A 15,595-nucleotide genomic window follows, 5' to 3' on the forward strand; every position below is an offset into this window, starting at 1 on the left:
CGCAGTGGCAGCAGCAATGTCTCATAACCATGGGGAAATGTGGTTCAGAAACTTCAGAAGCAAGCATCCACCAGTAGGTGACTGACCAGCAGTATTGACTTGGGCAAAGAGAAGGTGACATGGAAGGGTAAGGAGAAGAATGCGTGCAGAGGGCAGGTTGGCAGCTGAGCCTAAGTCCAGTAGAAACAACAGCAGAATGGCCTGTTCCTGGAAGGGCCACAGGAGATGGTGCGACTTCATGTAGCCCCCACTTACATGTGTAACAGCAGCAATTGCCTGAACACGTGGTCTCCCCAGGGAGGAGCCTTTGTGTGGTGTTAAGATGCTGTTACTGTCTGTTGTACTGTGGTGGCCTGCATTTGGCTGTAATGGTGGAAATTTTGCAGCCAGTAGTTCAAATGCCTGCTGGGTCACTCACTGCAGGTAGACTTCAGCAGTTTCCAGACAGAGAGACGAGGGAGGAGGACCTGGTCTTCCACTTCTGAAAGAACTGGCCAGTGTGAACCTTGTGAATGGCAGAACACTATACCTGAACATGAGTACCGCAGGCTATAAGGCATGATGGATTGACACAGTGGCTGCAGCAATGTGCTCAAACATAGGATAGTGCTGGCCTGGAAAATAGTTCATCGTCCATTAAAAAAAAATCATTATATAGGGGCTCATACAACTTTTGTTGTTGTTTTTCCCTAAGGGAGAGCAGTGTATTGGTACACTGAGAGGTATATAGATCAATGGATTCGAACAGAAAAGCTACACATATATTCACCAGTCAACAGGAAACTAGCCTTCGAAAAAGGACACAGAAATATCCAAAGGGACAAATTCTGCTTGCTCAACAAATGGTGTTGGACAAACTGAGATACCGTATGTAGGAAAATGAAGCAAGCCCCAAACCTTCCCCCATGCACAGAAATTAACTGAAGAGGGGTTAAAACCTGAAAGTAAACCTCCGGGCTATCATAATCAATTTTTCGATGACCTCATCGGTCAGAAATCATTGTAGGAACGCCAAAGCGTTCTTGTGTTCAACGTCTACATACATAGCAGGTGCTCCAGTAAAGGGGAATCTTGGTGGAGCTGGCTCATCCATTCCTGAAGAGAGTAGAGCACCACGTTGGCCCATCACAGAGCTCAGGTGTAGAATCTTCCTCACTGTCATCCTTTATCTCAGCAGTGTCAGTGTTGGATTATGAATTTCCCAAAGAACCAGTATCGCTCAATTCTGTGCACAATGCTGACTCACTCTCGCTGTTATTTCACTGGTCTAAAAACCCATTTAGGTTAAAATGACACTTTTTTGATGCCATGACCTAAAATTTTTAGTGAGAAAATGTTCCTAATGACATTACTTGGGTCTTCCTCTAATCCTGATGCCATGTTCTTTTTCACATAGGCCAGCTTCTTGTATAAATTGCTCAGCATACAGATGGAATAAAAACAGTGAAAGGATACAACCCTGATGCACACCTTTTCTGATTTTAAACCATGCAGTATCACCTTGTCCTGTTCACAGTCTCACCTGGTTCTATCTCTTGGCCTTTGTATAAGCTCCATATGAGTACAATGAAGTGTTGTGCAATGCCCATTCTTTTCCATGGTATCCCCAAGATCCACCTCCTTCCACTCGTGGTTTCCAGAACGTGGGGTTGGGACAAAGCCTGGATAGTCTCATGGCAAGACCAGATCAGGAATGGAGCTGAGCCGGGAGCAGCTTTATTTGCTTGCTCCAGGGAAAGTCTGCCAGGGGCTTTCTACAAATGATAAAGGTGAATCCCTCTCTCGTTACCCACTGATCATCTCTGAGCCTCTTGCTCTCATATCCCTTGCACAGACCTCTACCATTAGATGGACAATTAGGTAACGTTTGAACACTTTTCTGATGCTGAGCCTGGGGAGCAACTAATAGCTGAGTAAATATTGATTGAAAGATGGTGAGTGGAAGAAAATAGCTTTGCCAGGTCCAGGTTGTGATGGAGATGAGAGTGTTACCAAATCCTGCTGTCCCCATGGTGGGTTTGCTGTATTGTGCCCAGTCCTGAAAGTCTGAGCCAGGGGTTTTAACATGGCCCCTTTCAAAACATATAGGTGGAATTCTTGGACCATGAGCTGTCCTTAGAGTGTGGCTTTACCAAGGTGATGTCCGCCCTGGAACGAAACAACCCAAGAACCTAGATCTTTGTGAAGGTGTTGGTAAGGGATGCCGCGGAAATCATAAACTTGACTGAAAGCAAAGGAAACTTTGCCTTCATGTGTCTGCAGCTGGACGAAGTGGTGCTGGAGCACACCCTCCTTTGCGATTCTTCTTGTTCTTTTTATGAGCTGCTCCCTGGCCTGTGCAGTCCCGTAAATCTGGAAACTCTTTGCTGGTGGGGGCAATTGTTATATCCTCCCCCCAGATCCAGATGTCTTGTCCATGGTCAGTGCGCAATCCTTGTTAGCCAGAGGAGTGGGGCATCTAAAGGCAGGCAGGGGTCACATACTTTTTTTCTACACTTTCTAGAAAGACCAGAGCTAAACATCTTGCAGCCCTTTTCATGTCCTCTTTCTTTTCTGTATTTATTTTCCAGGAAAGAGGAGAAGAAACGCGACAGCATCTACTGACAGCAAGTCAAATGCCATCGTGTGTGTTCAGAGGGCAGGCTGGTTCTCATTTGCCTAACTCATCAGTCCCATCGTGCCATGTCCATGTTAGATTGTTTAGGGAAACAGATGACATATGTTATGATGCTAAATAAGCTGAAACAGTGCCAGGATGGAGGCAGAAGGGGTTTATTTGTTTGTTTTTAAATGAAGCATGGCTTTCTAGTGACTTATTGTGGTGGGGAAGGGGGGCACCGAGGGCAACAAGACATGGTTGTGACAGTGGTCTGGGAATTGAGACAAATCATTGCTTCTGCAGCAGAGATGAGCTGCCTCTGACCTGTCAGTTACTTGAAGGGAGACTCTGCATTTGGTCAGACAAGTCTTAGTTGGAGATGGTACCAGCTTTCCTCCTGAGCCTCTGTGGTTCCCTTTGGACTACACAGGCCCGAATCGCTTTTAGCTGAGCAACAGCAAATGGCAACACAGACTTGCCATATTGCTCTTTTGCGTACACTCTTTAAAAATCGTACTAAATATACATGCATCAAAACATTCGTCACTTCCACGCTCTACAAGATTATAACTAAGTGGCATTCTGCATGTTGTTCATATTATCATCCTTACCCATTCCAAAATTATGTCATCACCCTTATGGAAGCTCAGTATCGTCTCAGGGATGGCACTTCCCCTCCAGGCCCTACTGGGTTAGGCTGGGTTGACTAGAGAAATAAATCCAAGGACACTCATATAGGTATAAGAAAGACTCCACCTCACTTATTTGTCCAATTGACATGGCATTATGTAACAACCATACTTACCTTCCTACCTATCCCTGGAAACAATTGGGATATGTTTGTCTCTATTCATTTTCCTAGCCTAGATATTTCTTGTAAGTGGAATTAAGCAAAATGTGTCCTTTTTGAAGCTGATTTATTTCACTCAGCATAATGCTTATGAGGTTCATTCCTCTTGTAGCCTGTGTCAAGAGTTCATTTCTCTTTATGGCTGAGTAGTAGTCCATTGTATATACCATAGGCAACATGTTTGACTTATCCATTCACCTATTGATGGGTATTTAGACCGTTGACACGTTTGCGAGATTGGGAATAATGTTGCAAGGGCCATCTGTGTATTTGTATCTATTTATGCGCTTGCTTTTAATTGCTTATATCCTTCATTTCCTTTTCTTTCCTTGTTAGACTCAGTATGATCCCCTTCTGCCCATCCTCTAGCCTCACAACCTCTGTGTCTGATGTGCCAGGATCTCACCAGGAGCCTTAACACCAAGATTCTGAGCCCTGATTGACCATTCTGATCATCCAGGGAATTGAATATTCCGGAGCACACAGAAGATGAAGTTATCAAAACTCCTTAGGCATAACCGAACAACTGGAGGGAGTGCTTTATTGGGCTTGGGGGCTGGGGATTACAGTTGTGAAGGACACCAAGGACAATTGTCATTACCTAGACTGTAAAGACTATGGTCGACATCCACGCTGGTGAGTAGCAGCTGGATCTCAGAAGCTCACAAGTGGCCATCTAGGTGGCAAGTATTGTCACCCTCACTCTGGAGGAAAGAGTGGTGAGTGGACCACATGAACATTAGACTTCATGACTCTGAGCACAGAATAACTAGATGATCTCCAACTATCAATTCCAACTTCTTTGAAAGGGATCACATCAAAAGGTCCTAGATAGTGAAGCAAAATTCACAGTCATAAAAGAGACCAGGCTTATTGGCTGGATAGGGACTAACAGAACCTCTGAAATGATGGTCCTTATTCACTAAGTTTGAAAATGAACTCCTACCTGTGGTTCAATATTCAGCCAAATAATAGATTGGTCTATAATGGGAGCAATTACACAAGTGAGGCACACAAACCTGAAAACAGCAAACCATTTGATCTCAAAAGGGCAGTATTAATCCAAGGCCCAAGTTCAGAAGGGTAGGAAGAGAGGAGGAAGGGAAACAGAAGACATAAGTAGGGAGTGGAATAAGTCATATTATATTGTGGAGATTGCAATAAGTGGCATAAAACACAATGTGTATGAATTGTTGAATAAAAAACTGATGATCTTGGTAAACCTTCACCCAATTCACAATAAAAACTTATGAGAGAGAAAAAAATCCAAGCACCTAGGCTGCATTCCAGACCAATAAAATCGGACTCAGTGGAGATGGGACAAAGATGTCTTTTGGACAGCTCTCTGGCAATCCCAATGAGCACACAGGCTGATACCCACCATCTGGAAACTATGGGGTAGCTGCTTCTCCGGTAATGCCTCGGGGGAGCGCTTGGGTCCGTCAAAGAATGCGGGATGATGAAGGGGCAAAGGTCATCAAACCTCACCCACAGCTTTACACTGGGGGGCTGTTCTCTGAGGAATGTGGGAAGGGTCCACTTGCATGCTGTCTCTGTGCAGCAGATCCAACAGACTCAACACCTTTCCAAAGCTGGCAAGAAAGTCCGAGAGACTAGATGTGGGCACCACGCTGTGAGTTTCCCAGAAGGCACGAGACAGATTGAGAGCAGTCACGGGAACACAGACTCCTCCGGAAATGCTGCCATGCGCAGAACATGCATCTCTAATTTCATTTCACACTGACTCAAGCATTCAGTCCTTTTTACGAAAACCCAGCTTCTCATTACAGTAACCGGTTTAAAATGACAATCTTCTGTTGAGCAAGTCTAAGAAATGACCTTCCTTTATTTTACATGGTAAAAAAATTCAGTTTCCTAGGCCGATGGGCTCTAGGGACAGGTGTTTTTATGTACTAGACATGGCTTTCAAAGTTCTTCAATTGCCTAAATTAATAACGACTTTTTTCCTTTGGCTTTTCTAAGGGACACATTAATTTCAATCTTTTTCTAAGGAAGTGAATCTCTAGCTATCTCATTGGGATAACTTTCTGCCTTCAGAGTAGAATTTGAAATAATCTGCAAGGTTACCCCTTCCCCACCCTGCCCCAGCAGCCCAGCCTCTTTCTTCCTTCCGGCCTCCAGCCACCGGGGTTTGGTTGGGAAAGGAGATGCAGAAGGGAGTCTCTGGATTTTTCTATCTAAAGGTTGGCCACAACCCCCAGTAGACCAAATGTAATTCATTATGGGGGGTTTTGGTTTTACTACTTTAAGAGTTATCCTTAGGGAAATTACAAACAAACAGAAATAGGAAGACTTTATATTTTATTAAGGGATGTACTGCTCAGTCTCATTATATTTTAAAAGACAAAGTATAAAAAAAAATCTGGCTCAATTTAAAATGTCCTGACTAGCAGAACTTAAAATACACAAATCTTAACATGAAAGTCTAGATGAATAAATAAAATAAACAACGAAACAGCTTTCTCAGGAAAAGCCATAATAAAGAGCTCGACTACTTTTTGAGCTGTTTAAGATGCTCGTGTTAAAGGGAAAAGAGTATCATTGTTGACTTTGAAATGTAGAACCATTTGCTTAATTCAGTGATGCTAAAATGGGCAGTTTGGCTGAAGAAAGAAATTGGCTTGTAGCATTTGATGAGCAATTTCTTCTTTTGAATATAGAAATGACCAGGGATGCGGACACGCTTTTTATTCTTTTGAGGACCCTCTAACCAAGAAATCTTTTAAATGATCATTACACAGTGAATGCCTGGAGGCTCTGGAAACTATTATTTTGACATTATTATAAGCTCAAAATGATTCACCAATGCAAAAGAAGAAGAGAAAAAGCAATTAAATACTAAGCTGTAAACGCTGGAAGCTTTTCTGTGCTGAAAATAATTGAACAGAGTTTTTTCTTTTTTTAAGTAATAGTGTCCAAAGAGATTCAATGATCTTATTGCTTATGGATTTGGAGCTTAACTATATTCCTTATTTTAAATTTGATATTAGAATAGCAAGATTATAGACCATGATACAGTGTGACTTGGAGAAGTATCATTTCATTAAATTATCAAGTTAAGGCTCAAGGAGCCTGGTGGAATGTGTGTGACCATGAGGCCGGCCAGTTGGAATCCGCTAGTGGCTCACAGAGAAAGATGCGGTTCTCAGCTCCTGTAAAGATTTAGAACTTCGGGAACCCACAGGCATAGTTCTACGTTGTCCTTTCAGGGGTCCTCAAACTTTTTAAACAGCAGGCCAGTTCATTGTCCCTCAAACCCGCTGGAGGGCCGGATGATAGTTTAAAAATAAAACTATGCACAAATGCCTATGCGCACTGCACATACCTAATTTGAAGTTTTAAAAAACGGGGCAAAAACACCCGGCGTGCTGAATAAATGTCCTCTGAGGGCCATGCGGCCCGCAGGCCATAGTTTGAGGACCCCCTAGATTGATATAAGTCAGAATTGACTTGATAGTGTTAGGTTTCTGGGGTGGTTGACCTCAGTTCTTGCTTAGCAACGCTGAAAGAATTCATATGGCAGAAGCAGTTTTGTAAATCCAAGTGAATGTTATGGAAGAAAGTTTCAGGTATCGCAGTCCCCAAAAGTCCCCAGTATCTCCGGAAAGCACGCCGGGCTGCATGGCAGGGGTGGGGAAAGTTTGCAGCTGAATATGGCGGTTTCATGGGAGGAATACCTGAGCAGGAGTGCAGAACCAGCTGAGGAGCCACGGCAGGAACCCCCAAGGGCCTCACCCTCCACTTGCAGAGCACGTGAACAAGGGAGGGTGACAAGGAGCCCAGGCCTACTTCTATCACCTCCCAACACCACTGGAGGACATTGGTCGATCGTATTGGTTGATTTCGGTGCACTTTTGTGAAGTCCTATTCTGTATGACCAGGTGGACCTTCCACCTGGGTCTACATGACTTGGGTCAGAGCATGCTCAGTTCTGAATTTTGCCATAGGTGTCTAATGAGTGTGCCTGATGTATTTCCAACCCCTTTGTTGTGGCCTGGACAGCTCAATTTCGTTTAGTGCTGGCATTTGGGAAGACAAGCCCTAATCTAGCAACCTGTCAATAGCAGTAAGTGAATGGAATTACAACTCAACTCATAGCCATAAATTCAATTCGGACTCATAGTGACCCGAGAGGACAGGGCAGAATTTCCCCCTCAGGATTTCTGGGGCTGGAATTCTTTACAGGAATAAAAGTCTCTTTTTTCTCCCTCCCAATGGCTCCAAAGGACTGACCTTGCAAGGAGATGTCCAGCGGGTGCCAGCAGGCTCCTTCATTGAAAATCTCTGCTAGTTTCTGAAGCGGGAGGGAAATTTTGAGGAGGCCGTCTGCGGCAGAGTTAACTCCCCATTAAAGCCAATGAGCTTTTCCACATCTCTCAAAAAACAAACAAAAAAACCTAAAGTGACTACTTCAGATTAATATGCTGTAGGTAGAACCACCTCCCACTCACCAAACCAAACCAATCAACCAACCAAACAAACAAACAAACAAAAAAAAACCCAAATCCTGTTGCCTTCAAGTCAGTTCTGACTCATGCTCACCCCTTGTGGTACAGAGTACAATTGTTGCATGAGGTTGGCTAGGCTGTACCCTTTATGAAAACAGATGACTCCTTCCTTTTGTGGTACAGCTAGGTGGTTTGAACTGATAACCTTTATATAAGCAGCCCTATCCAGCGATCTATGTCAACTAAAGTGTCAAAGCATGTAAAGACTGATCCACAACCCCCACTTCTCTCTTCCTCTTCTGTGATGACCTGGAATCCACCTTTTGATCTGGTGGCACCATATTTGTGAAGCAGCCCGAATCACTGACGGACGGTGTGCAGGACAAACACCCTGTAGAATTGCCCTTCCAGTGTCAGAATTTGCATGAACAAGAATAAACTTCTAGATTTTAAGCCACTGAGGTTCCAGGGGTAGCTTCTTTCTGCAGAACAGACTAGGCTATCCTGCCTGATCATCTCTTCACAGGGTTTTTGTGGAGAGCTACTGGAGCAGCTCGATCCAGGGGAGCTGCCAAAGCAGATACCTACACTTTATCTGGGATTGTAGGTTGTAGTACCAAAGTTTTTATTTGCCCGGGAGGCACTGAGTAAATTTTTTTTCTTCTGAAAACAGGACAATATGTAAGTAAGTTTGGAGACATATGTAGCTGGAGCTGAAAGTCCTCTTACCTTGCAGTTTTCTTTGGTAGAGATAGACTTGTTCTTAATGAAACCCATGACAGTCAGTGTCACAAATGACTTCTGAGGAGAGGCCAAACAGCTAAGTCAAGGCCAGCCTACCATTCTCTTAAATGCTGTCTCATGCTCTCATCTGCTCTGACGTGTCTGCTCAGGGGCATGTGGCAGCCACTAGGCGGGCCTTACCATTGGCACTGAAAATCATTGTAGGGGATATTAGAGGATTTACATCAAGAAGACCTGACTTCCTGGCCATTGCTCGGGGGCCACAGTTCCCAAGACAATCAGTGTCAAGGGCAAAACAAAATAAAACATGACGAGGGCTCTGGGGCTGGGTTGAGCTGGATATGTAACCAAAGCCCCTTTCTACCAGAATCTTCCCAAGAGGAGATTGCTCTTTTCCATAGCTAAACAATTTCCATAGCTAAACGTTCTGCTGAGGAACCTTCTGGGAAGCAGAAGAAAATAAATCTGCCTTCCTTTGAATTAAGCTGGGTTGGGTCCAAGCCCTGTGTAGTGTCTATTCTTCTCATAACATCTAAAGGAGTCTGATTTCACCATTCTTAGCTATTAAAAAAAAAGTTCCAGGCACAATAATTCAATTTAAAATTACACACCAGGAGTAGTTCATATTTAATACACTTTATACAGGTATTACAGGTACAAGGGACATACTTGTTAACTGCCAGGTTGCTGGCTTGAACCAACCAGCTACTCCACAGGAGGTACTGTGTTTCTGTGAAGATTTACAGCTTGGAAGCCCACTGGGAGAGCTCTCCTCTGGCTTGAGTCTGAAGGTGCTTGACAGCAGTAGCCTTTTGTTTTTATAGAGGTAAAAAGCTTTCTTTTTTTTTTGGTATAAAGCTTTTTAGAACAACAAAAACAATTCCTTTTGGAAGTAAGCCAGAGCTAAAACCACAAGTTACATGCTTTACTTTTTTTCTGTCCTGCAGCTGGCAGCCACCCTTTCATCGATTGTGCACACCAGCATGGTGGTGAAGTGGTGAACTCTGCGCTCTCATTCCCCTGGCTTCACACTCGGTCTCCTCACTCATCGTGTGGCTTCACCCAACGCACGGAGCCTCCTGCAGGCTCCTCTCCCAGCGTGTGTAAAAGTGCGAAGGAGACAGACTTCCTCAGAGCTGTGCTTTAGAGAGAATCCTCCTCACATACTCAGCACCGCCTTGAATAGGGCAGCACTGCATACATGACAGCTACTTGATGGTGGTGGTGGTGTGTTTGTATGGATAAAAAAAGAGCCCTGAATGGTTATGTAACAAGTAAGGGAATAAATAGATCTTCCTTCATCCACCTTCATCTTTCATTGTTCTATCACTCTCTGATTGCAATATTAGAGGCTAAAATGGGCAGAATTCCCACCTCTGAACAAAGTTTGTGCACATGGGTGTGCATGCTTGTGTGTCCATGTGAGTGGGCCTGTACAATGTGTGTGCACGTGTGTGTGCACATGTGCACTGGAGCCTGGCAGCAGCAGGGGAGGCGCCTGTCTCTGTTCAGCAGTATCTGACGGCTGCTGCAGGTGTAATGAGAAGTGATTGATGATCTGTTCAGGGAGCTCCTGGGGTGGACTCAGGGAAGGAGCAGCAAAGAAGACATACTCATCTCCCCTGTATTTAGATGAGGTGACGGAGGTGGGTGGTAGAGGAGCAGCTACTCAGTAATGAGATCACAGGGGAAAGGCCTTGGATGAGGTGCCAGACAGCCCTGCTTTCCCAGAGAGGGTGGGGACTGGGAATGAGGCTGCATCCTGCCTAATCAGTTACAGTTGCTCTGTCACTCTGGGGAGGGAGGCAGATGAGGCAGGGAGCTTCCGGAATCTCTCATCTCCAGTCCTTCTAGGTGGATGTGGGAGCGTGTGAGGACGGCCACACTGGAGGGTCAGGGTTGATCGCCTTGCAGTGTGGAGCCCGGCCTGGACCTGCGTTGTGAAGGGTGACTAAGGAGCTCTGGGGGCAGGGTTCTGGGTGGGGGCTTTGTCTACTAAGACCCACAGCCGCGCCCTGTGTCGCAATGTTGGCATGCAATGTGCAAAGACTTGAGACAACGTGAAATGGACCATCCACTTCACTTGGAAAGACAGGAGGGCTGAAAATCAGATTGGGAGATCTGATCTCGTTTGCTGCACAGTTGTGAGAGGAGATATTCCTGGCTTCTCTCATGTTGGGAACCGGACATAATCAGCCTGACAAAACCAAGGCCATATTGCCTGCCCAGCAGGGCTAAAGCCACGTCACCTCAACCTTATCTCTACCCTGACACACACCAGATGGCCCACCCTTGTCTGCTCCAGCACCGGACATTCCAACTGCAGACTTGCGGCCGCCTGCCCTGTGTGCTCTACACCCCCGCCCTTCCTTTTTTTTATCTCCCCTTTGAACTCCCTTGTTTGCCTCACCCTTTATAGAGAGGCTTGTGTAGCAATAAACTCAGACCTTGACAAGAATCTGCTTGGTCTCGCTCCTCTCTCTCGCCCGTTTCTCTTTCAGGCTGGGTCCTCCTTGGAACCCCTCGAATAACTGAGTCCCTCTGGCATGAAGGAGGTGATACGAATGCATTGATAGCCTAGTATCTGTCAGCTGGGAGCCACAACATAGTGAGAGCCCTTATTAATCATTTGGAGATTAGCTGAGGGGTGGGAGAAGCCAGGCATGAGGCTTTCCAGGGCTGCTCAGCATGCACAGGAGTCCTTTCCTGGGTTGGACAGAGGTGCTGCCATCTGAAAGCTCAGATAGAGCAGTTGGAAAATTAACTGACCTGGTACAAGATCTATTTACATATATCAAAAGATCCTGGGTAATAACATCTCATGTTTGTGCAGCATGCCACATTTGTCAAAGGGCTTTCTCATTTACTGTCTTACTTGGTCCTCAAACTAAGAGGCCTTTGGGCAGCTATTGCTGTTTAATTTTGGGTGTGGTAACAGCTTTGGGTATAGTACTGGGCTTGGAATCAGGCTGTGCAACCCACAGCAGGTCACTTAGCTGCTCTGGATTGGCTTTCTTCCTCTACGAAGGTCAGCGCTTGGACTAGACCATTTTCCCAGTGGCAGCTCTGCTGACATTTTGGCCAACATCCTTCTTGTGGGGCTGTGTTGTTCCCTGCACCAGGATGCTAAGCGAGCATCCCTGGTCTCAGCCCACTAGATGGCAGTGGGACTCCCTTCTTCAGAATGTCTCCAGGCATGGCCAAATGTCCCCAGCAGAGCATGCTGCTGGGCTGGCGCACGGCAGGATGATGCACTCAATGAGTTGGATTTTAAGTTTTCAGGTACTTTACATGTCTGCACAGGGAGACTACATCAACAATTACCCAGCAGTCAATGGGTCATCACTGACCCTCTCTATAATTCCAACTGAGATCATGAAGCACCGACTGAGTTTCTGAGCTTAGCACCCTGCATGGCACAAGTTGTTTAGCACTCAGCTACAAACTAAAAGGTTGGCAGTTCAAACCTATCCAGAGGCCTCTTAAACAAAATCCTGGTGGTCTGCTTCAGAAGAGTTGGAGCCATGAACACCCCATGGAGTGAAGAGATATAAACATGAATGTGGATGTGACTCTAGGTATAGCTAGAACCATGGAATCAACTACATCATGGAATCAACTTCAACTCCTGGCCTCCTTGTGTGTCCAAGAAGAACTGTGCTCCCCAGGGTCTTGAAAGGCTGCTTGGTCTGAAGTAGATTTGCAGGCCCTTCTTTCTACGTGCCGCTGGGTGGCCTCAACCTTCCAAGCATGCTATTAAAAGCCAATCCGTCACCTGTGTGCATCACTGAAGACACACGGACACAGGGAGCAATGCCCTGGCTGGGGCACTGGAACAGCGCTGGCATGCAGTGAGTGCTGCCCAGTTAGCGAACAGGTCTTCCCTTGGTACTTTCTCAGGTCTGTGTGAAGCTTTCTAAGCATCCAGAGTTCTCGGCCTGATTCTGCTGCCAACTTGCAGTGTGACTTCGAGCTAGTCTCTTGCCCTCTCTGGGCTTGATAACAAAAGCAGGGCAGGCCAGCCACAAATATCGTGTGGCTAGCAGGGGAAAGCAGTTGAGGACACAATTGCAGATGGAGTTCATCCTTTGGACTCATCGCCCCTCCTCCCTAACACCCCCCCCCACTACACACACACACCTTTTCAACTGCACCAGATGGGTTTTAACTTTCCGGCACCAGAAAAGCAGACCTTGAGTTTTTTCCTTTATGGAATGTAGGCCACCCCTGCTTATGTGTCACATTCAGTCCTCGTTCTTCTCCCTACTCTTGTCCCTCCTCCAGTCTTCAACAAGTGACTGCAGGGCGGTTTCCCAGCAGGGCTGTGCTCAAAGATTCATAATGCTGGGTTTTCCTTTAGTTCTCCACAGTCTGGGGCTTGGGACAATCCAGGCATTACCTTATCAACTGCTCATTTTAGGGGGGAAGGACGGGGGCACTGGAAACACCACATGGGGCCCAATCCTTCTCTGCACGCATGTGAGGGGTTTCCAGGAGCTCGAATTTCAACTTAAGTGATTTATTTTTTGTTGTTTAATCGCGTGCCTGTCATCTGCTGGACATTTCTTCTACAGTGTTTTGTTGTTGTTAACCCCATTTCTAAGATCAGAGATAGAAGGGTCAGGCACAATAGGCAGTTAAATTGACTCAATCTGGGCTGTGAACCTGCTTCTGTCTGGTTCCTCATAGCCCTCAGTCATTTTAATGGAGGTGTTGTGAAGGGTGTGGGTTCAGCAGCCACACACTGCCTCATCTCGCCTCCTCGTTGATAGGCTGTGTACCCTTATGTGAGTTGTTTAATCTCCTACCAAGCTTGTGAGAGCACTACTTTTATTAGCTTCAATTTACCGAGGCTGTGAGAGGTCAGGGGAGCGAAGGCTTACAGATTGCCTGGCATATAATATGCTAATGATAGTCAAGATATATAACTAAGCATGTCTCTGTTCTTGGTTCTGTCAGTACCTGGTGTGTCCACAAAGGAGAAACCTGGTTTCCTGCTATTTTGAGCATCTAGTGTGAATGGCAGGAGATAAGTCACATGCTAATGAACCCTTGTGGTGTATTGGTTAAGCACCCTGGGGCCCGGCTATCAAAAGATATAGTGTCCAGGGTCTTAAAGACTGGAAGATAAACAAGGGGCCATCTAGCTAAGAAACAACAAAGCCCACATGGAAAAAGCACACCAGCCTACCCCAACATGATCGCTGAAGACAAAGCGGGTGCATAAGCAAATGTGGGCATGTTTTCTTGATGTGCACTCACCCTTTACATAAAACTCTCTCTTATACATACGCGTTTCTGTGGATTTGTTTCGCTAAGGCACCCAGACTAACATAAGCAGCATGGAACGCATTTAAGAAGCCTAGACAAGGGCAGGGCAGGATATTTGGAGGGACTGGATCCAGAATTAGAGAGGAAGGGGTGCTGGAGGTGAAACGGGCTGCTAGCTCCCTGTCCCAAGGAGGACAATGAGACTGCTGGCTCCCATGAAGATTTACAGTCTTGAAAACTCCATATAGGGTCACTGTGGTTGGAATCCACTGGACGGCAGTGGCCTTTTGGGATTGAAGGTGGAAGCCACCAACGGCTTCCTGCCATTGAGCCAAGGAGCCTCCGGAGAGTGTGGGAACTTCTGGAATACAGCGAACAACCTCTGCACATCTGCTTTTCGTGCTGCCCAAGTCATGCATTGACATTTTTCCAAAAGTGAACCATCACAGCTGCTCTCTCAGGAAGCTGGGGGCTGAGCCCGCTGGTTCCACTCCGTCAGCATTTCTGGTCCGGGTACCTGCCCTCTGCCCCGGCACAGGCAATGGGCTTTTGGAAGCAGTGCTCCCTGGGTAGTGGGTGTGATTTGGCTCCTCTGGCCTAACATGATGAATGCTGAGAGGGGGTGGATACTAGGGGGTTAAGCTCCCTGACCTTTCCCTAGCCCAGGGGAAAACTTACTATTTAAAGTAAGTTTTAGACAGAATCTTTAGAAAGATAAATTGTTTACTTAATGTACACAATTACTCCCCAACACATCTGTTTTGTGTCTGCTCAACTCAACCTCATAGGCTATGGATGACCTTGAGCAAGTTTTTAAAGTCACAATGGGTTTCTACCAGGATTGAGAGTTCAGCTCTCTCAACTCTCCAACTGGTTATTAGCACCATAGTCTCATTTCTATTTATGGATTTACTTTGTTTGAGGGAAAAAAGACTCCCAATTCAACTATATTTTATTAGGAACTCCTTTGCTATGTTTTACACAAGAAAAAGGCACAAACCGCTGTTCTGGATGAAGGAGAGCATCCGCATGAGGCCCCAATGGTGTCGGAAGGACCCACAGCCACAGTTACTTAAATAAAATGACACCCATTCTGTCCTGCTGACTCTGACTCATAGTGACTCTGTGTAGAGATCCTGAAGTTGCTACCTTTACAGGAAGCAATAACCTCATCTTTCTCCTGTGGAATGACTAGTGGCTTTGAACCAGCGACCTTGCTGTTAATAGTCCAACACTATCCAGCATCACCACCTGAGCTCCTGAAAGCTTAAATGAGACATGGAAAACAAACACCTTTGTCACAAAACTGTCCCTGAAGACAGATCAATTCATGGAGTTGCGGGAGGGCCTGTGAGAGCATGAGCGGGACCTTCATTGGGATGTGCACACGACCGTATATCGCTGAGTCTGGCCCGGGGAGTGGACGCAAGCACACTGCCTGATGGACAAGCTTTCTACTGCCAGTCAGCAGTAGGAAGGAACTCAATGGTGGCTGAATGTGTGGCCCCTCAAAATGGATTTAGGGTCTCCACATAGACTCTCACTGTGAGCCACAGCCTATTGCTCAAAATTTAAGCTCAAATATGACTTAAATGCCTAACATTCTGTTTCCTTAAACTAGAGTACTGCCAGGATCAACTAGAGGCCTGGATGACCTATTAG

General features: G+C 45.8%; 1 long non-coding RNA gene across 8 annotated transcripts in view; it reads left to right on the top strand.

Annotated features, from left to right (window-relative positions):
• LOC142435883 (uncharacterized) overlaps positions 1-11,120 on the top strand; it is a 111,237-nt gene extending 100,117 nt beyond the window's left edge. For all 8 annotated transcript variants that reach the window (XR_012781641.1, XR_012781642.1, XR_012781639.1 and 5 more), the window contains 2 exons: positions 2,571-2,625; positions 3,786-11,120. This is a non-coding gene — a long non-coding RNA (uncharacterized LOC142435883). The remainder of the gene's footprint in view (positions 1-2,570; positions 2,626-3,785) is intronic.
• The last annotated feature ends 4,475 nt before the right edge of the window (positions 11,121-15,595 follow it).

This window comes from Tenrec ecaudatus, assembly GCF_050624435.1.
Source record: "Tenrec ecaudatus isolate mTenEca1 chromosome 5 unlocalized genomic scaffold, mTenEca1.hap1 SUPER_5_unloc_5, whole genome shotgun sequence".
In the NCBI taxonomy this organism is placed as follows: Eukaryota; Metazoa; Chordata; class Mammalia; order Afrosoricida; family Tenrecidae; genus Tenrec; species Tenrec ecaudatus.